This window comes from Symphalangus syndactylus, chromosome 6 (assembly GCF_028878055.3).
Source record: "Symphalangus syndactylus isolate Jambi chromosome 6, NHGRI_mSymSyn1-v2.1_pri, whole genome shotgun sequence".
NCBI lineage: Eukaryota > Metazoa > Chordata > Mammalia > Primates > Hylobatidae > Symphalangus > Symphalangus syndactylus.
The window spans coordinates 95410114-95432264 of record NC_072428.2 but is presented as its reverse complement, the minus strand read 5'-3'; the positions used below and the strand labels follow the sequence as shown (position 1 = coordinate 95432264).

General features: G+C 42.2%; 1 protein-coding gene and 1 non-coding gene across 16 annotated transcripts in view; one reads left to right on the top strand and one right to left on the bottom strand.

Annotated features, from left to right (window-relative positions):
• Window positions 1-22151, top strand: part of SRPK2 (SRSF protein kinase 2) — a 299803-nt gene that overhangs the window by 48667 nt on the left and 228985 nt on the right. The window lies entirely within an intron of this gene.
• LOC129485497 (U6 spliceosomal RNA) lies at window positions 19202-19308 on the bottom strand. The gene has a single exon (XR_008658649.1). It is a non-coding gene; the product is annotated as a U6 spliceosomal RNA (small nuclear RNA).

Here is a 22151-nt window from a genome sequence, read left to right as displayed (position 1 = left end):
TGTGAACATATTTTTGAAACCACCACACTGGCTAAGCATATTGAGGAGGAGAAACGGTGGTGAAGAGTTAGAAGACGGGGATTCTAGACCCAGCTCTGCCTCTTGCTCCATAGGAAGGGAATGATTCATACTTCCTGAATCTCTTATTTTCTCTAGGAAAATAGGGTCATCAAACTGCACAGCCTACTTTACAGTGGATTATAAAGGTGTCTTAGTCTGTTTACTGTTGCAGTAACTGAATTTCTGAGACTGGGTTATTTATTTATTCTTCTTTTTTTTTTTTTTTTTTTGAGATGGAGTCTTGTTCTTGTAGCCCAGGCTGGAGTGCAATGGCACAAACTTGGCTCACTGCAACCTCCACCCCGCCGGGTTCAAGCGATTCTGCTGCCTCAGCCTCCCGAGTAGCTGGGATTATAGGTGCTGGCCACCACACCCAGCTAATTTTTTGTATTTTTAGTGGAGATGGGGTTTCACCATTTTGGCAAGGCTGGTCTTAAACTCCTGACCTCGGGTGATGCTCCTGCCTCGGCCACCCAAAGTGCTGGGATTACAGGTGTGAGCTACCGCGCCCGGCCAGTAATTTATTATTATTGTTATTATTATTTTTGAGATGGAGTGTAACTGTCACCTAGGCTGGTCTCAAACTCTTGACCTCAGGTGATTCGCCCACCTCAGCCTCCCAGAGTGCTGGGATTACAGGGGTGAGCCACTGGGCCTGGTCAAGACTGGGTAATTTATAAAGAAAAGGAATTTATTTCTTTCAGTTCTGCATGATGGGAAGGCCAAGGTCAAGGGAGTGCATCTAATGAGGACCTTCTTGCTGGTGGGGACTCTGCCGAGTCCCAAGGTGGCCTAGAGTATCACATGGTTAGGGGGTGAGTGTGCTAGCTCAGGTCTCTTCCTCTTATAAAGCCACCAGTCGCACTCCCAGGATAACCCATTAAAATTCGTCAACTCATTAATCCATGAATAGCTTCCATTCATGAGGGCAGAACCGTCATGACACAGTCACCTCTTAAAGACCTGCCTCATAATACCCACATTGGGGATTAAGTTTTAACGTGAGTTTCAGATGGGATAAACATTCAAATCATATCATAAGGTGGTAGCAAATAGATAAAGCACATAAGATAGGCTCTGTAAACTTTAATGTAGTATAGGGTTGGCTGGCAGACGTGGCTTCTTACCCTAATCCTGCTGTATAATGGCTTAATAGCCATGTACTCTGAACATGTTTAAGCTATCTTTGTGCCTCAGTTTTCTCATTTGTAAAATGGGATTAATTACAGCAACTATAGCACTTTGGGAGGCCAAGGTGGGCAGATCACTTGAGGTCAGGAGTTGGAGAACAGCCTGGCCAATATGGAGAATCCCCATCTCTACTAATAACGAAAATTACCTGGGTGTGTTGGTGTATGCCTGTAGTTCTAGCTACCTGGGAGGCTGAGGCAGGAGAACTACTTGAAATGGGGGAGGCGGAGGTTACGGTGAGCTCAGATTGAGCCACTGCACTCCAGCCTGGCTGACAGATAGAGATGCTATCTCAAAAAAAAAAAAAAAAAAAAAAAAAAAAAGAAAATTATAGCAACCACAGGGTTATTGTGAGGATTAAGTAAAAACTCAGGTGATATATTTAGCATAATGCCTGCTGTATCAAGATAGGCACTGTTCGGCCAGACGCGGTGGCTCATGCTTGTAATCCTAGCACTTTGGAAGACCGAGGTGGGTGGATCACGAGGTCAGGAGATCGAGAACATCCTGGCCAACATGATGAAACCCTGTCTCTACTAAAAATACAAAAATTAGCCAGGTGTGGTGGCATATGCCTGTAATCCCAGCTACTCGGGCAGCTGAGGCAGGAGAATTGCCTGAAACGGCGGAGGCGGAGGTTGCAGTGATCTGAGATTGAGCCACTGCACTCCAGTCTGGGTGACAGAGAGAGACTCTTGTCTCAAAAAAAAAAAAAAAAAAAAAATTATAGCAACTACAGGGTTATTGTGAGGATTAAGTAAAAATTCAGGTGATATATTTAGCATAATGCCTGCTGTATTAAGACAGGCACTGTTTGGCCAGGCATAGTGGCTCACGCCTGTGATCCCAGCACTTTGGGAGGCTGAGGCAGGTGGATCACAAGTTTAGGAGATCGAGATCATCCTGGCCAGCATGGCGAAACCCCATCTCTACTAAAAATACAAAAATTAGCCAGGCGTGGTGGCATGTGCCTGTAATCCCAGCTACGCAGGAGGCTGAGGCAGGAGAATTGCTTGAATCTGGGAGATGGAGGTTGCGGTGAGCCAAGATCACGCCACTGCACACCAGCCTGGCGACAGAGCGAGACTCTGGCTCAAAAAAAAAAGACAGGCACCGTTCAATAAATAGTAACTTTGCTATTTACTCTTTTCTTCCTGTTGTGTCTGTTCAGTTATCTCTGGTTTTTGGGCTTAGCCAGTCCTTGACCTTAGGACTTTCACATGGATATTTGTGAAGAATCTCTGATTACATAGGGTATTAAGGTGTGGTTGTACTTTAATGTTACTATAGGTTATTACTCTTCTCCTAATTCTTTTTTTTTTTTTTTTTTTTTTTTTTTTGAGATGGAGTTTCACTCTTGTTGCCCAGGCTGGAGTGCAATGGTGTGATCTTGGCTCACCGCAGCCTCTGCCTCCCGGGTTCCAGCAATTCTCCTTCCTCAGCCTCCTGAGTGGGATTACAGGCATGCGCCACCATGCCTAATTAATTTTGTATTTTTAGTAGAGACGGGGCTTCTCCATGTTGGTCGGGCTGGTCTTGAACTACCAACCTCCAGTGATCCACCTACCTTGGCCTCCCAAAGTGCTGGGATTACAGGCGTGAGCCACCGTGCTTGGCCCTCCTAATTCTTTCATAGGTTTTTGACAAGCTCTGATTTCTTTCTTTCTTTTCTCCCTCCCCTCCGCTCTGCTTCCCTCCCCTCCCCTTCCCTCCCTCTCTTCCTCTCTCCCTCCCTCCCTCCCTTCCTCCCTTCCTTCCTTCCTCCCTTCCTGCCTTCCTTCCTTCTCTTTCTTTCTCTCTTTCTACAAAAATCTCACTCTATTGCTTAGGCTGGAGTGCAGTGATGCGATCTAGGCTCACTGCAACCTCTGCGTCTGGGTTCAAGTGATTCTTCTGCCTCAGCCTTCCAAGTAGCTAGGATTACAGGAAAGCGCCACCATGCCCGGCTAATTTTTGTATTTTTAGTAGAGATGGGGTTTCATCATGTTGGCCAGGCTGGTCTCGAACCCCTAACCTCAGGTGATCCGCCCACCTGGGTCTCCCAAAGTGCTGGGATTATAGGCGTGAGCCCTTGTGCCCGGCTGCTCTGATATATTTATTTCTTATTTTTTATTTTCTGTTTTCAGTGCTGGCATGAATGATAACTTTCTTTAGATAATTTTTTTTTTTTTTTTTTTTAAGGCGTCTCATCTGCGCAGAACTAGTTTGGTTAGAAAACAGTTCAAATGCGGTTGGGCATGGTGGCTCACACGTGTAAGTCCAGCGCTTTGGGAGGCCAAGGCAGTTGGATCACCTGAGGTCAGTAGTTGAACATCAGCCTGGCCAACATGGTGAAACCTCATCTCTACTAAAATACAAAAATTAGCCGGGCGTGATGGCGGGTGCCTGTAATCCCAGCTACTCAGGAAGCTGAGGCGGGCGAATCGCTTGAACCAGGAGGTGGAGGTTGCAGTGAGCCGTGATCATGCCATCGCACTCCAGCTTGGGCAACAGAGCGAGACTCCATCTCAAAATAAAAATAAATAAAATAGTTCAGAGGCATTCTATACCAAATAGTGGCTTATTAAGTTTGCCTGCTGTGCGCAGTGGCTCACACCTGTAATCCCAGCACTTTGGGAAGCTGAGGTGGGTGGATCACCTGATGTCAGGAGTTCGAGACCAGTCTGACCAACATGGAGAAACCCTGTTTCTATTAACAATACAGAATTGGCTGGGCGTGGTGGCCCATGCCTGTAATCCCAGCTACTCAGGAGGCTGAGGCATTGAGAATCACTTGAACCCGGGAGGCGGAGGTTGCAGTGAGCTGAGATCACACCATTGCACTCCAGCCTGGGGAACAAGAGCGAAACTCCATCTCAAAAAAAAAAAAAAAAAAAAGAAAGTTTGCCAAGCAGCCATATTCTCATTAATATTAATAGTATATGTCACTGGTATGGACTAATTTGAAAACATTTTGATTTCTGTTTTCAAGGAAAATGTGCAATTTTGATACAGCTGTCTTTCATGAGTAGTTGAGACATTTGAGATGCCTTCGTTAATGTAATTTAGAATTAATTGTGATTAATTGTGCAAGCTACCACATGTGGCTTTTCTTTTTTTTTTTTTTTTTTTTTTTGAGACGGAGTCTCGCCCTGTCATCCAGGCTGGAGTGCAGTGGTGCCATCTCAGCTCACTGCAACCTCTGCCTCCTGGGTTCAAGCAATTCTTCCGCTTCAGCTTTCCAAGTAGCTGGGACCACAAGTATGTGCCACCACGCCTGGCTAAGTTTTAAAATTTTTTTTCAGAGTTGGGGGTCTCGCCAAGCTGCCCAGGCTGGTCTCAAACTCCTGGACTCATGCGATCCTCCCGCCTCAGCCTCCTAAAGTGCTGGGAGTATAGGCATGGGCCGTCATGCCCAGCCATAATTTTTCCTCCTCCTCCCCTTCCCCCTCATTTGGCTGAATATCTAACTGTAGTTACCCATATTTATGAGCCAGTCTGTGGTCAATATGGTGGCTCACTTCTGTGATCCCAGCACTTTGAGAAGGTGAGGGGGGAGGATCACTTGAGTCTAGGAATTTGAGACCAGCTTGGGCTAGTGAGACCTGTCTCTACAAAAATTAAAAAAAAAATTAGCCAGGCATGGCGGCCTGTAATCCCAGCACTTTGGGAGACTGAAGCCGGAGGATTGCTTGAGTCCAGGAGTTTGAGACCAGCCTGGGCAACATAGCAAGACCGTGTCTGTACTAAATTAAATAATTAGCCGAGTGTGGTGTTGCATGTCTGTAGTCCCAGCTACTTAGAAGGCTGAGTAGAGGTGGGAGGATCACTTGAGCCCAGAGTTGGAGGTTTCAGTGAGCCATGATCATGCCCACTGCACTTCATCCTGGGTGACAGAGTGAAACCTTATCTTAAAAAAAAAAAAAAAAGCCAGTCTATCTCATAGCTAAGTAAAAGATAAATTAATTTATATTAATTTTACAGTTCCTGGGCACTGTGCAATATTTTATTTCTTCATGTAGAATTTTTACTTTTTAGTAAGTCCTTGATTTTCAGGGACCCAGAAAACTGATACCCGAGCAGTTTGGTGCTGCTTAAATCATGCAGTTAATAAAGTTTTTTTTCTTTTTCTTTTTCTTTTTTCTTTTTTTTTTTTTTTTTACAAATCAGAAGCAGCAAAGGCTGGAAGCTCCATCAGTAACTAGAGTTGTGAAATGGAATGTGGCTTTTGTGGGTTTGTTGTTGTTGTTGTTTGTTTTTTTTAGGGTTTCACCATATTGGCCAGGCTGGTCTTGAACTCCTGACCTCATGATCTGCACGCCTCGCCCTCCCAAAGTGCTGGGATTATAGGCGTGAGCCACCGCACCTGGCCTTGTTGCTTTTGACAGTGCTGGAGGCTTACAGTTTATTGACCTTCATATAACAGTTGTTTGAGTACCCTCTGTGTTCCAGTCACCATGCAGAGGTGACAAGCAGGAGCTGTTTTCTGCATCATAGAGAGTTATGTGATAATCAGTTAAGTGCAGAATCCTTCACTTTGTATGAAAGGAAATACTGCAGTTGTGAATGCAGTTGAGAATGGTTTGAAGCCAATTAGTAAATTGGCATAGTTATTGATGATGAAATACTTACCTCCATGAATTTTTAAAAAAACTTTAAAGCCTTCGTAAAGGCATTGGTGATTATTTTGCTGGATTAGAAAACCTTAGAAGTTTTTTCAGCCTTGATATAAAGTACATCTGTAGAAAGACTGTCACCTGGTACTTCCCTAAAAGACAGCAGTAAAATTTTGCACTCTGTTTTAAAAGAAAGAAGTTAAGTTTAATCTTAATGTCTAGTCAGCAGAGAGAGGGAAGTACGTAACGTTTTAAACCTTTGCTGCCGAACAGAACTTCTGTGATTATGGAAACATTCTGTATCTGTGATGTCCAGTATCATAGCTGAAAGCTGGCCCTTGGCCATGTGAAGTGTGACTAGTGTGACTGAGGAACCAGTTTTTAGTTTTATTTAACTCTAATTTAAATTTAAATAGCTACATGGGGCTGATGGCTATGATAATGGAAAGAGCACATGTAGAACATAGGCCCAAGAGCTCACAGACCATGTCTGTTTTGGACACCAATTTCTTGCCCTACTTGTATTCCAAACACATTGACATGTTCATGTGTAAAATAAATATGAATGAATATATAGATGAATGAGTTTAAGAAGTTTTCATCCTTTGAAAGATAAGCTGTTTCAGTTGTCTTTCATGTTATTTCCTATAATAACTTATAATTGTTACATAGCACATATAATGTGTTTTCCTTATAATGAATTTTTTTTTCGTTTCTTGTGATATACTTGGTCATATTATTCATTTGTTTAGTTTTTGGCATTTCTTTAAAATGTGAGAATGACTTTAGGATATCTCATCAAACTCAAAAGCTACTGTTTAGATTTTAGTTTTTCAATCTGTGGGAGAGAAGTTGAGACTGAGAATTAAGATTCTTCATAATGGACTCTTTTGACATTTGACATCAATAGAACAGTTGTTACTGTTCTTTGTGTCATTTACACTGCTACTTAAAATCCCCCTTTTCTTGCTTCAGTGTTTTAAATCAGAAACTAGATAAGCAAGTTTCCTTTGCTCCCCTCCGCTCCCCTGCCCTCCCCTGCCCTCCCCTGCCCTCCCCTGCCCTCCCCTGCCCTCTCCTGTCCTTGATGGAGTGCCCCTCTTGTTGCCTAGGCTGGAGTGCAATGGTGCGATCTCAGTTCACTGTAACCTCCGCCTCCCTAGTTCAAGTGATTCTTCTGCCTCAGCCTCCTGAGTGGCTGGGATTACAGGTGGCTGCCATCACACCCAGCGAATTTTTGTATTTTTAGTAGAGACGGGGTTTCACCATGTTGGCCAGGCTGGTCTTGAACTCCTGACCTCAGGTGATCCACCCTCTTTGGCCTCCGAAGTGTTGGGATTACAGGCGTTAGTGACTACTCCCGGCCTTTTTTTTTTTTTTTTTTAAAGTGTGAGTGTGGGTGAACCTGAATGGCTTTAAATCAGAAGAATGCCTCATTGTTCATTTCCCAGAGGCCATCACATGAGGGTTAGCGGAAAGAGTTGCAAATACAGTTAATTGTGGTACTTTGGAAATATGGAATAGTGGAAGGGTTGTATAGTCAAATCTTTAAGTCAGAGTGTAGAGCAGGGGTCTGCAAACTGTGGATTGCTGGCCAGATATAGCCTGTCATGTGTGTTTGTATGGCTTGTAAGATAGCTTTTACGTTTTTAAATGATTGAAAAAATTCAGAAGATTTTGTGGCATTACAGGAAATTCAGATTTCAGTGCATAGCCCAGGTACTCTTTGGGAGACTGAGGCAGGAGGATCACTTGAGACCAGGAATTTGAGACCAGCCTGGTCAATATAGTGATATCCTATCTCTATCAAAAAAAAAAAAAAAAAAAAAAAAAAGGTGTGGCAGCATACACCTGGGGTCCCAGCTACTTGGGAGGCTGAGGTGGGAGGATCACTTGAGCCCAGGAGTTCAAGGCTGCACTGAGCCATAATCTTAAAAGAAAAAAAAAATTCTATGTCCATACATAAAGTTGTTTTGAAACACAATCATGTTCATTTTGTTTACATATTCTCTGTGTGCCTTTGTGCCACAGTGGCAGAGTTGGAGTGGTTTTGAGAGAGACCATACTGCTTACAAAGCCTTATAGTTTTGTAAGTTTCACCATTTTGCTTTTTGCAGAAAGCATTTGCTAACCTCTGGTGAGAATGCTTTTGAAAAAATAGAATGATATGACATTGTAGGCCAGGTGCGGTCGCTCACACCGATAATCTCAGTACTTTGGGAGGTTGAGTCAGGTGGATCACCTGAGGTCAGGAGTTCGAGACCAGCCTGGCCAACATGGTGAAACCCCCGTCTCTATTAATAATACAACAATTAGCTGGGTGTGGTGGCATACGCCTGTAATCCCAGCTACTCGGGAGGCTGAGGCAGGAGAATCTCTTGAACCCATGAGGCAGAGGTTTCAGTGAGCTGAGATGGCACCATTGCACTCCAGCCTGGGTGACAAGAGCAAAACTCTGTCTCCAAAAAAATAAAAAATAAAAAATAAAAAAGATATGACATTGTAAACTAAGAGATAAAGATTTATGAAAAATGAGAACTTAACCCTTCATTCGTAATCTTAATTGAGCAGAATATTGAAACACAAAGTGCTAAAATGGAAATGCACTGTTAGTCAGAAAACGTGTGTAGGAAATTAAAGGATGTGTGAACAAGGGTTCTTTGCTCATGGAGCCTATGTATTGGTGGAGGATTGGACACCTGAACACACAGATGTCTGCAGATTTTCTGGCCTTCACCTTGTCCTATGTCAAAGACTCCATTACTGCTAAAATACTGTTTATCTTAATAATGGTGATTTTTTTTGTTGTTTGTTTTGAGTCAGGGTCTTGCTCTATTGCCCAGGCTGGAGTACATTGGTGCGACCTTGGCTTACTGTAGCCTTAACCTCCTGGGCTCAAGTGATCCTCCCACCTCAGCTGCCTGTATAGCTAGGACTACAGGCACGTGCCACCATACCTGGCTAATTTTTGTAGTTTTTGTAAAGATGGAGTTTCACTAGGTTGCCCAGGCTGGTCTTAAACTCTTGGGCTCGAGCAATCATCCCACCTTTACCTCCCTAAGTGCTGGGTTTACAGGTGCAAACCACTGCTTCTGCCAATAGTGACACATTTTACAAATGTTTGCCATTCAGACATTCAAGACTTTCAGGTCCTCCTTGAAGCCTTCTGTCCGCCTTCTTTACCATCTCTTACCACTTATCTGCAAACTTCTATTTAACTTTTGAACACATCCTACCTGCAGGGCCTCTTGGGAGCAGGTTTGGGTTTAGAAATAAATTTTTCAGGCCCTTAGCACATTTTTTATGTCATTTGTATTTGGGTACTAGCTCAGCAGTTTATTCCTTTGCCTCTTTTTGGCTCTGTTTCCCCTTTTCCCATTCTAGACTTTTATATACTCCATTTTATTGTCCCTCCTTTCCTCTTCCTGTTTATTTGAAGCTTATCTGTTTTTCCCTATCCAGGTCAAATCCATAGTTTGGGTATGTGGGGCTGTGTGGGAGGAGAATGACAAAGTTAGGGAGAGCATGTAACTTTTTCAGTGAAGAAAAAAGCAGCGTATGTACAGGGGCATGGAGGTTGAGTGAGAACAAGGTGGATTCTGGAAGTAATTTGGTATGTGTTGAGTTTAATGTCTTTGTGGAGAGTGTTGGGAGGTGAGACCAGGGAGCTAGGCAAACAGCACGTTATGAAAGATCCTTTTCTTGTGTCAAGTGTGAGCCACTGTGCCTGGCCTAGGCAACCCTTTTTGAGGAAATTTTTATATGGCTATATTTGATGCTGTAAGCCTCTCTGACACAGTAGTAATTTTAATGCTAATAAGCTGGACAGTCCTTGGAGTGTTTCAGATTCTACAAAAATCACATTTCCCATTTATATTTTTATTTATTTTATTTTATTATTATTATTATTATTATTATTATTTTGAGAGGGAGTTTTGCTCTTGTCGCCCAGGCTGGAGTGCAATGGTGCCATCTCGGCTCACCGCAACCTCCGCTTTCTGGGTTCAAGAGATTCTCCTGCCTCGGCCTTTCGAGTAGCTGGGATTATAGGCATGTGCCACCATGCCTGGCTCATTTTTTGTATTTTTAGTAGAGACGGGGTTTCACAGGCATATGCCACCACGCCCAGCTAATTTTTTGTATTTTTAGTAGAGATGGGGTTTCACTGTGTTAGCCAGGACGGTCTCGATCTCCCGACCTCGGGTGATCTGCCCGCCTCGGCCTCACCAAGTGCTGGGATTACAGGCATGAGTCACCCCGCCCAGCCCTTATTTATTTATTTATGTATTTATTTGAGACAGAGTCTCGCTCTGGTAGCCAAGCTAGAGTGCAGTGGTACGATCTCGGCTCACTGCAACCTCTGCTTACCAGGTTCCAGTGATTCTCCTGCCTCAGCCTTCCGAGTAGCTGTGATTACAGGCGTGCGCCACCACACCTGGCTAACTTTTTGTATTTTTAGTAGAGATGGGGTTTTACCATGTTGGCCAGGCTGGTTTTGAACTCCTGACGTCAGGTGATCACCCGCCTCAGCCTCCCAAAGTGCTAGATTACAGGCGTGCACCACCACTCCCGTCCCGTTTTTTTATTTTTGAGACAGAATTGCTTTGTTGCCTAGGCTGGAGTGCAGTGATGCGATCTTGGCTCACTGCAACCTCTGCCACCTAAGCTTAAGGATTCTTGTGCCTCAGCTTCCCAAGTAGTTGGGACTATAGGTGTGTGCCACCATGCCTGACTAATTTTTGTATTTTTAGTAGAGATGGGGTTGTGCTGTGCTGACCAGGCTGGTCCTAAACTCCTGGCCTCAAGCGATCCAGCTGCCTTGGCCTCTCGAAGTGCTGGGATTACAGGCATGAGGCACACGTCCTGCCCCATTTCCCTTTTTTTTTTTTGAGACGGAGTCTCGCCCTTTCGCCCAGGCTGGAGTGCAATGGCATGATCTTGGCTCACATCTGCCTCCCAGGTTCAAGTGATTCTCTTGCCTCAGCCTCCTGAGTAGCTGGGATTTCAGGCCTGTGCCATCACGCCTGGCTAATTTTTGTATTTTTAGTAGAGATGTGGTTTCACCATGTTGGTCAGGCTGGTCTCGAACTCCTGACCTTGTGGTCTCCCTGCCTTGGCCTCCCAAAGTGCTGGGATTACAGGCATGAGCCACCACACCCAACCTATGGTTTTCTTTTTTTTCTGGCCATATCCTGCCTGAGATAAATCTGTTTGTTGCCTTTTCTGCAATGCATGCTTTTGTGACGTCATCCATTAATCACTTGGAAAATACTGGCTCACTGAGGTATGCAGATCTTTTAAATGTTGACACATATCATTATACAATATCTAAAAAAATCAATATTTCATTAGAAAAGTCTTTATTGCAGCCTGTTACGCTTCTTAGTGGCAGATACAAGTTTTAAGAAATTCTGATTCTCTTGAAAGCTTGAATGTTATTAACAACAAATACTGCCATATCTTTTCCTTTAATTGACAGTCTTGCTTCATTTTTTAAGAAAATCTGCTGTGGCCTTGTGCAGTGGCTCACTCATGTAATCACTGCACTTTGGGAAGCTGAGGCAGGAGGATCGTTTGAGCCCAGGAGTTTGAGACAAGCATGGAAAACATAGTGAAACCTAGTCTCTACAAAAAGATAAAAAAACCCACCTCAGAACCAAAAAACAAAACCCAAAAAACCTAGCTAAGCGTGGTGGTGTGTGCTAGTGTTCCCACCTACTTGGGAGCTTGGGCAACTGAGTTGGGAGGATCACTTGAGCCTGGGAGATAGAAGCTGTGTTGAGCTGTGATGACACCACCACTGCACTCCAGCCTGGGTGATAGAGAAGACCTGTCTCAAAAAAAAAAAAAAAAAAGGAAAGAAAAGAAAATGTTGTATATCTCACTTTGCATAACCATAATTTATATGTCTTTTGTTCTTTCATGGTGCTCCATGAAAAAATTGACTGCTTTAGCTCACAACTCAACTGCCCACTTGCTTTTTCTTGAAATAGTCATTATATTTTGTTGTATGGCATAAGTTCTCTATGCGTACTTCCCATTTTCTTGCACAGATTTTTAAAAGATACATCTTTAAGGTTAGAGATTAATAAAAATAATTTTTTACTTCTTTGTTACAGACGGTTAAAAAATGATGATGAAGAATATAATGACTATCAGTATAGTTACGGATGCTGGCCTTTTTTTAAGTCCTTTTTTTTGTGACAGTGTTTCACTCTGTATCCTAGGCCGGAGTGCAGTGGCATGATCTTGGCACACTGCAGTTTCTGCCTCCTGGACTCAAGTGATCCTCCCACCTCAGCCCCCCGAGTAGCTGGGACTACAGGTGTGTGCCACTGCGCCAGGACAATTTTTGTGTTTTCAGTAGAGATGGGGTTTCACCATGTTGGCCAGGCTGGTTTCAAACTGCTGCAAAGTGATCTGCCTGCCTTGGCCTTCCAGAGTGCTAGGATTACAGGCGTGAGCCACTGCGCCCGGCCAGGATCCTGTCCTTGATTCATGCCAAGGCACTAGTATTAGCATCAATCAAGGCACTAGAAATACTAGTGCCTTAGCATGAATTAGGACCAGGATCCTGGCCAGGCACGTACCTTTGCTATTGCACTGTCAATGAAAAAAGCAAACAGTATTTTAGTAGTAGTCTCAGGGGTCACAGGAGTTCGTGGCCCATACTTGGAGAGATGCCATTGACCATTGTCACTCAGTGTTCAGGACTGCTGTTCCTTCCTCTGAATTCTTCTGGATATCTCAGGTGGATGTTTCTTCCTTCATTATTATGTTAACAATATTTAAGAGAATTAGGTGAGTTCCTTGAAGATGAGAAGTTGTCTCTTAATCATTATATTCTTCTATGTTTGGTTCATAGTCCCTGGATCACAGGTAATTAATAAGTGCTTATGGAATGAATGAGGTGATTGAAATAAACAGATTTAAGAACCCCAAATCTGAAATAAACAGATTTAAGAATTCGAAAAACTAGTTTGGAATCTTTAACTAGAGGAGGAATGGCTTTTTGTACCTCTATTCAAAATTCCTGAGGGCATGTATTTTGGGCATAGAACTTTGAATAGTTTACAATGATGTCTCAGAATTATACATAAAATATGAAATTATTCATCTTTGCTTTAGAACAGATTTCCGTGACTTAATTAACGCAAGAATGGATCAAAGGTGCGTGCTTGAATATCTGTCCTTTCAAAACTCTTTGTAAAATACAAATAGACACTTTCTCAAAATTATTGAAAAAATTAGTTGTAATAGCTAATGTCATAGCTATTATTATTCCTTTCAAAATCAGGGACATTATTGAGTTGACTGCTCTGCCTTTTTGTTGTGTAGTATTATGGTATTTAGCAGTGTTAGTGCAGTCAGACAAAAACACCCCAAACAGATTAGAAAGAAGCAAAACTTACTATTTTCAGGTGATATTATCTTTTTGAAAAATCCAGGATTCTAATTTGAGAACTATTGTAACCAAAAAGGGTCAAAATAAACAGTTCCAAACTACAGGAAAAGAGTAAAATACTTCAACAGTAATTTATGGGATATATACAATGAAAATCATCCTGTTTACAACAGGATTCAAAAATTATTTCTTTCATAATTAAGAAAATTTAACCCCTGATAAAAGTGATTTGAACAGGCCACTTAATTACAACAGAATACTAGCCTTTAAGGTCAGTGCTTTTAGCTTGAGACCCTTAGGTTGGACTTTTATATTATCTTAAACATCTGTGGGGCACAGTGGCTCATGCCTGTAATCCCAGGACTTTAGGAGGCTGAGGTGGGTGGATCAACTGAGGTCAGGAGTTTGAAATCAGCCTGGCCAACATGGTGAAACCCCGACTCTACTAAAATTGCAAAAAAATCAGTCAGCCATGGTGGCGCTGGTGGCATGCGCCTGTAATCCCAGCTGCTCGGAAGGCTGAGGCAGGAGAATCGCTTGAGCTGGGGATGTGGAGGTTGCAGTGAGCAGAGATCGTGCTGCTGCAGCCTGGGAGACTCTGTCTCAAAAACAAAAAACAAAACAAAAAAACTTGTAAAAATTTTTACTAAATTTATTTAAAGATGGTAAAGTTTCTACTCACCTTTTATTTTTGCCTTGTAATAATTTCAAATTAGCACGTTATCTTAAAATAATTTATTTTCAGGGTTTTGGTTCTAGGAGTTACATTGAAAAAGTTTTTTTTTCTAATATTCTTTCTTTTTTAAAGTTTTTTTTTTTAATTATAAGAAACTTCAAACTTAGAAACTGAGCTGATAGCATATTAAACCCCTAAGTACCTGGCACCTAAATTTAACAATCATTAAGATGTTGTTCCATTTTTTTCTTTTTTGCAACTGTATTTAAAAGCAGTTGGCATATTATTGCTATATCTCTTGCATATTATTTCTCCCTTACATATTTCTATATACATCACTGTCTTAGTTGACTCGGGCTGCCATAACAAAATACCATAGACTGGGTGGCTTAAAACAACAGACATTTCTTTCTCACAGTGCTGGAGGCTGAAAGTCTGAGATCAGGCTGCCAGCATGGTCAGGTTCCAGGAGGCCCCTGTTCTTGGCTTGCAGATGGCTGCTGTCTCACTGTGCTATCGCGCTTAGGAGAGTTAGGGAGCAAGCTGTCTGGTGTCTCTCTTTATGTAATCCCATCATGAGGCCAGGTACGGTGGCTCATGCCTGTAATCCTAGCACTTTGGGAGGCTGAGTCGGGTGGATCACCTGAGGTCAGGAGTTTGAGACCAGCCTGGCCAACATGGTGAAACCCCGTCTCTACTAAAAATAAAAAAATCAGCTGGGTGTGGTGGCAGGCGCCTGTAATCCTAGCTACTCAGGAAGCTGAGGCAGGAGAATGGCTTGAACTGGGGAGGCAGAGGTTGCAGTGAGCTAGGATTGTGCTATTGCACTCCAGCCTGGGCAACAGAGCAAGACTCCATCTCAAAAAAAAAAAAAAATCCCTTCATGAGCCCCACTATCATTGATGCTGTCCTCTAACCCTAATTACCTGCCAAAGGCCCCACCTTCAGATATCACCCTGGGGGTTAGGGCTTCAACATATGAATTTTGGGGGAACACAATTCAGCCCATAGCAATCATGCATTTATTACATAATCATAATGCATTATCACAACCAACAAAATTAACATAATTTTTCTGGTGTCATCTAAAAATCAAGGCATGGGTGGCTCATGCCTGTAATCCCAGCTCTTTGGGAGGCCGAGGTGGGTGGCTCACTTGAGGTCAGGAGTTCGAGACTAGCCTGGCCAACATGGTGAAACCCCATCTCTACTAAAATTACAAATATTAGCTAGGTGTGGTGGTGGGTGCCTGTAATCCCAGCTACTTGGGAGGCTGAGGCAGGAGAATCGCTTGAACCTGGAGTCAGAGGTTGCAGTGAGCCAAAACGGCACCATTGCACTCCAGCCTGGGCAACAGAGTGAGACCCTGTCTCAAAAAAAAACAGGAACTCAATCCATGTTCACATTTCCACAGTCACTTTAGGGAATGCCTTTTTACAGTTGACTCATTAGAATTGGGAACTCAGAGTGTTAAATTTGTTATGCTTTTAAAATCTGGAAGTGGTTTTAAAAGTAGTTCAGTAAGATAACAGACTCTTTCCTCAACGTGTAGTATGAAAAAGGAATTTAGAGGAGGGATTGCTATAGAGTAAAATTAACTTAAGACGTGTAACAACAAATGTAATGAGAACTTTTTTTTGGTTTTCAATCCTAACAAATCAACTGTAAATAGATGGTAATACCCTAAATTCTATATAACTCCAATATTCTGAAAAACTGGTACATATACATGTTTGAGTTGTAAATTAAAAAAATAACATCTTGTAAGTATTTTCATTAAAGGTTTTATATTTCTAATAAATTATAAGGGTATTTTAAAACAGTCCCAACACACTAAAGGAAAATTTGAGTGAAGATACTGTTGAAAGTCAAGCCACCATTTTGTGAGGTAACTTTACAAACTTTTCCAAAGCGGAATTTATCATAGTAGTTTAGTAAAACGTTGTAAAGGAAAGAACATTACTTTTTTTCTCTGTGTTTTCTATTAACTGTAGTGAATATTTGTTGTGAAATGCCATTCAAATATGAATTTAACCAGTAGGTGGCAACAAATCAATATCCAAATTTATTTTTAAGAAAAGTTCAAGAAAAATACTATAAATCGTAAATAAGATAACATTTGATTTTTTTCACAAATATTTTGTGCTTTTGGCTTTAGTAAATGTTATTTAATTTGAAAATTTGGTATATATTTTATTTTTATACGATAAGCAAAGTTTTTTTTTTTTTTTTTTTAGGTGGAGTTTCGCTCTAGTTGCCCAGGCTGGAATGCAATGGCGTGATCTCAGCTCACCGCAACCTCTGCATCCCGGGTTTAAGCAATTCTCCTGCCTCAGCCTCCTGAGTAGCTGGGATTACAGGCGCCTGCCACCACGCTCGGCTAATTTTTTGTTTTTTTAGTAGTGTTGGGGTTTCTCCATGTTGGTCAGCCAGGTCTTGAACTTCCGACCTCAGGTGATTTGCCTGCCTCAACCTCCCAAAGTGCTGGGATTACAGATGTGAGCCACCGCGCCCGTCTGCTTTTTTTTTTAAAGATGGTCTTGTTCTGTCACCCAGGCTGGAGTGCAGTGGCACCATCTCACTGAACCTCCGCTTCCTGGGCTCAGTCGAGCCTCCCACCTCAGCCTCTCCAGTAGTTGGAACTAGAGACAGACAACACCATGACCAATTTTCAAAATGTTTTGTAGAAATGAGGTCTCACTGTATTTCCCAGGCTGGTCTGGAACTCCTGGGCTCATCCAGTTCTCCTGCCTCTGTCTCCCAAGGTTCTGGGATTACAGATGTGAGCCACCACATCCAGCCCAAGGTTCATTTTAAAGCTATGAGTTGATGTTTGGTAATTGAATTATTTGCTCATAGTTCTTTTAAAAACTGAATGATAATGCATTGTTTGCTTTATTATCTTGTGGCTATAAATAGTCATGGAATTGGGAAGTTTTTGTCTTTATTAGAAGTTTAATAATTATTTGATAATAAGTAGTGTTACTTATTTATTTATTTTTTGAGACGGATTCTTGCTCTTGTTACCAGGCTGGAGTGCATTGGTGCGATCTCAGCTCACTGTAGCCTCTGCCTCCTGGGTTCAAGCAATTCTCCTTCCTCAGCCTCCTGATTAGCTGGGATTATAGGCATGTGCCTCCATACCTGGCTAATTTTTTTGTATTTTTATTAGAGACGGGGTTTCACCGTGTTGGCCAGACTGATATTGAACTCCTGACCTCAAGTGATCCGCCTGCCTTGGCCTCCCAAAGTGCTGGGATTACAGGCATAAGCTACTGTGCCCAGCCAATAAGTAGTGTTCTTTAAGTTAATTAATTTTTTTTGTTTTTTTGTTTTTGGTCTGTATCCCAGGCTGGAAGGCTGGAGTGCGGTGGCATGATCTTGGCTCACTGCAACCTCTGCCTCCCGAGTTCAAGTGATTCTCCTGCCTCAGCCTCCCGAGTAGCTGGGATTACAGGCATGTGCCACCATACCTGGCTAATTTTTTTGCATTTTTAGTAGAAACTGGGTTTCACCATGTTGGTCAGGCTGGTCTCGAACTCCTGACCTCAAGTGATCCTCCTGCCTCAGCTTCCCAAAGTACTGGGATTACAGATGTGAGCCACCGTGCCCAGCCAAACTGTATACGTATTTTAATACCAGAAACATCAGGGCTGGGCGCAGTGGCTCATGCCTGTAATCCCAGCACTTTGGGAGGCTAAGGCGGGTGGATCATGAGGTCAGAGTTCGAGACCAGCCTGGCCAACATGGTGAAACCCCGACTTTACCAAAAATACAAAAATTAGCGGGGTGTTGGCCAGCGTGGTGGCTCACGCCTGTAATCCCAGCACTTTGGGAGGCCAAGGTGGGCGGATCACAAGGTCAAGAGATGGAGACCATCCTGGCCAACATGGTGAAACCCTATCTCTACTAAAAATACAAAAATTAGCTGGGCGTGGTGGCGCTCGCCTGTAATCCCAGCTACTTGGGAGGCTGAGGCAGAAGAATTGCATGAACCCAGAAGATGGAGGTTGTGGTGAGCCAAGATTGCACCACTGCACTCCAGCCTGGCAACAGAGTGAGACTGTCTCAAAAAAAATAAAAATAAAAGTAAAAAATAAAATAAAATTAGGTGGGCGCCTTTAATCCCAGCTACTTGGGAGGCTGAGGCAGGAGAATGACTTGAAACCGGAAGGCGGAAGTTGCAGTGAGCTGAGATCGCGCTACTGCACTCCAGCCTGGGCAACGAGCGAAACTCTATCTCAAAAAAACAAAACAAAACAAAAAAACTCAGAAACATCATAGCATTTTCTGATATAAATGGAAGAAATCTGTGTATATTTATATGTTATAATGGTATAAGTGTAGTAGATTAGTTGGTGTTTAGATCAGTTATTACAACATTAGGCTAGAATGTTTGGTAAATGGTACATAAAGTATGATACTGTTTATAAACATTTTCCAAAAGCTCATTACCAAACATTGTTAATAAATGTATATGTGTATTCTCTTCTGTCTCTCCCTCCCTCATAAAACTGTACAAAATGAACTAGCAGGGAGCAGGAAGTAACTACTATTGGAAAGTAGGAAAGAGATTGGCTCTCCGGACGTATTTTTCAGGGAATATGGAGCTATTTTTTGTAATATTAGTTTTCATTTATGAGGGATAAATGTTAAAATACTCTTTGTTCTCTAATGTATTGTTTGAATTAAAAATACTGTATACAGTTGAACATGATCCTGAGCAGAGCAACCGATGATTACTAAACGTTAATTAAATTTGTCACTTCAGATTAGAAATTTTTGAAGGTCTTTGTTTTGTATATTATCTGTATACACAAACTGGTAAATGTTATTACTTAATATTTGTTACAATAAACATTTCTGGGTATTATCCAACCTATATTATAATTTCCAATGTAAAATTTCATACGTCACAATTTACATCCATAGTTTTAGGCTTTTTGGTTGTTTCTATTTATTTATTTGTTTGTTTGTTTGACGGAGTCTCACTCTGTTGCCCAGGCTGGAGTGCAGTGGCACGATCTGGGCTCACTGCAACCTCCACCTCCCAGGTTCAAGCTATTCTCCTGCCTCAGCCTCCCAAGTAGCTGGGATTACAGGCGAGTGCCACCACGCCCAGCTAATTTTTGTATTTTTAGTGGAGATAGGGTTTCACCATGTTGGCCAGGCTGGTCTCCAAGTCCTGACCTCGTGACCTACCCACCTTGGCCTCCCAAAGGGCTGGAATTACAGGCATGAGCCGCCACGCCTGGCCTTATTTTTTTATGTAAAAAATTACTAGAACACTTCATGAATTTGCGAGTCATCCTTGGTCAGGGGCCATGCTAATCTTTTCTGTATTGTTCCAATTTTAGTATATGTGCTGCTGAAGCAAGCACTTATTTTTTGTTTGTTTTTTTTTTTGAGACAGAGTCTCACTCTGTCACCTGGGCTGGAGTGTGGTGGCACGATATGTGCTCACTGCAACCTCCACCTCCCAGGTTCAAGCTGTCTTCCTGCCTCAGCCTTCCTAGTAGCTGGACTTGCAGGTACCCACCACCACGCCTTGCTAATTTTTGTATTTTTAGTAGAGATAGGGTTTCACCATGTTGGCCAGTCTGGTCTTGAACTCCTGACCTCAGGTGATCCAACCACCTTGACCTCGCAAAGTGCTGAGATTATAGGCATGAGACACTGCGCCTGGCCTACAAAGCGAGCACTTATTTTTAAAATATCACTGTTTTCTCCCTCTGTGGATATCTTTTGTGCAGTTAGTTTTAAGGTTAGGAAGAGTAATTTTTTTTTGGAAATAGAAGGTATTTGGAATCTCAGTCCAAAGTTATGAGCAATGCTAGTTTCTGTCATTATTTTTAGATTGTCTTTTAGAAAGAGCAACCAAATGTACAGTTCTGTTGATTGTATATATGTACTTGTTTTGCTTCATCCCCTTCAGCTTTTGGCTTCACATTTTGTTTAGTTTTTTTCAGGTGGCAGTGAGGAATGTACATTTCCCTTTGTTGATGATTTGTTGTGTGGGAAGCTGTGTTTTTCTTGGTGCTTTAGAATATTGCCTTTTATTATTCGCCCTTGTTTTGTTGGTGTCACTAAGGTTGGTCCTCTTTTACCTGCTTTGGGCCTTTGTGCTGCTGGCTTTCCCCAGTCTTCATCTGGTTGGCATGTGTTCTTTTTTTTATTTTTCTTTTCTTTTTTTCTTTTAGAAATGGGGCTTCACCCTGTTGGCCAGGCTGGTCTCAAACTCCTGGCCTCATGTGATTCACCTGCCTTGGCCTCCCAAAGTGCTGAGATTATAGGCCGGAGCCACTGTGCCTGGCCAAGGTACGAGTTCTTCCTTCTGTCGTCAGCTTTGATGTCATGCCTTGGAGACGTTCATGACCGTTCCATCTGTGGTCCCTCCTAAGTTCATGTTCCCTTGGAGATACGTGTCTTTTCCTCCAGTACTTATTTATTGCAACTTTCCGTACGCTTTTTGTGCTATTTACTGTGTTTTCTGGTAGACTTCAGTTCTGTGAGATGAGGGCTCATATGTGCTTTATTCAAACTCTGAAAAATCAGGGCCTAAGCACGGTGTGTGAAATGTCATATGTATTTAAAAAGTACTTATTGAAGGAGTGAACTTTGCAAAGGTTTAAGTTTTGTATGTCAGAACTCATTTAAGTTTACTATTCATCTCTCTTTTCTCTTTACTCAGAAATTATTTTTTCTCCTTCTCTCCCCCAAAGCCAGGATATGGTTTTAGGATCAATAGTTTATGTTATGGATTATTTTTTATTTGTAACTCTTTGATATAGCTGAACTTTTTTGTTGAATATAGTATGAAACATCCAAATTAATTGTGTAATAACTGTTTAAGTACATTTATTACATCTTGAATTATTTTATCGTTTGTGGTTGTTTTAAGGATTTAACATTTAAATCTGACTAGAGAAATACTATTTTAGTCTATTTATTAGTACTCAATTTGTATTTTGTTTGTCATCACCTCTTTTTTTTTTTTTTTGAAATGGAGTCTCGCTGTCCCCCAAGCTGGAGTGCAATGGCACAATCTTGGCTCACTGCAACCTCTGCCTCCCAGGTTCAAATGAGTCTCCTGCCTCAGCCTCCCAGGTAGCTGGGATTACAGTCATGCACCACCACACCCAGCTAATCTTTTAAAAAAATATTTTTGGTAGAGATGGGGTTTCACCATGATGGTCAGGCTGTTGTCAAACTCCTGACCTCAAGTGAACCACCCACCTTGGCCTCCCAAAGTGCTGGGATTATAGGCGTGAGCCATCGTGCCTGGCCTTTTTTTTTTTTTTTTTTTTTCTTTTAATTAAGACACAGGGTCTCGCTTTGTCACTTGGGTTGGAATGCAGTGGCAGAATCACAGCTCATTGTAGCTTCAAATTCCTGGATTCAAGGGACCCTCCTTTTCTCAGCCTCTTGAGTAGCTGGAACTATAAGCATGCATAGCCATGCTGGCTAATTTATTTTCTTTGTTTTTTTTTTTTTTGTTGTTGTTGTTGTTTTTATAGAGACAGGTGTCTCACTGTATTGCCTAGGCTGGTTTCAAACTTCTGGCCTCAAGCAGTCCTCCTGCCTTGACCTTGGAAAGCACCTAGATTACAGGCAGGAGCCACTGCACGTGACCCTCTTGCCACCACTTTTTAATCTTAGTGTTGCTGGCATGGATGCAGTTTTAGAATCCTCCTTACTGTAAAGTATGAATGCCCTTTTAATCTAACAAATTATTGAATTCATTAATTCTAGTAGTTTCAAATTAATTTCCTTGGGTTTTCTAGGAAGAGTCATGTCAGTATTAAGGCGAATGTTTATTTCCCCTGTTGTTAATGTTTGCTACTCCTGCTCTTCTTTTTTCCCAACCATTATAAAGATTTCTAGTTATGGAATGAATAGAAATGGAGAACGGGAGTCAATTCTCATGTTGTTACTGGTTTTATTTTTATTTTTTATATTTTATTTTATTTTTATTTATTTATTTATTTTTGAGACGGAGTCTCGCTCTGTCACCCAGGCTGGAGTGCAGTGGCGTGATCTTGGCTCACTGCAAGCTCTGCCTCCCGGGTTCACGCCATTCTCCTGCCTCAGCCTCCCGAGTAGCCAGGACTACGGGCACCCGCCACCACGCCCGGCCAATATTTTGTATTTTTAGTAGAGATGGGGTTTCACCGTGTTAGCCAGGATGGTCTCAATCTCTTGACCTTGTGATCCTCCCGTGGCC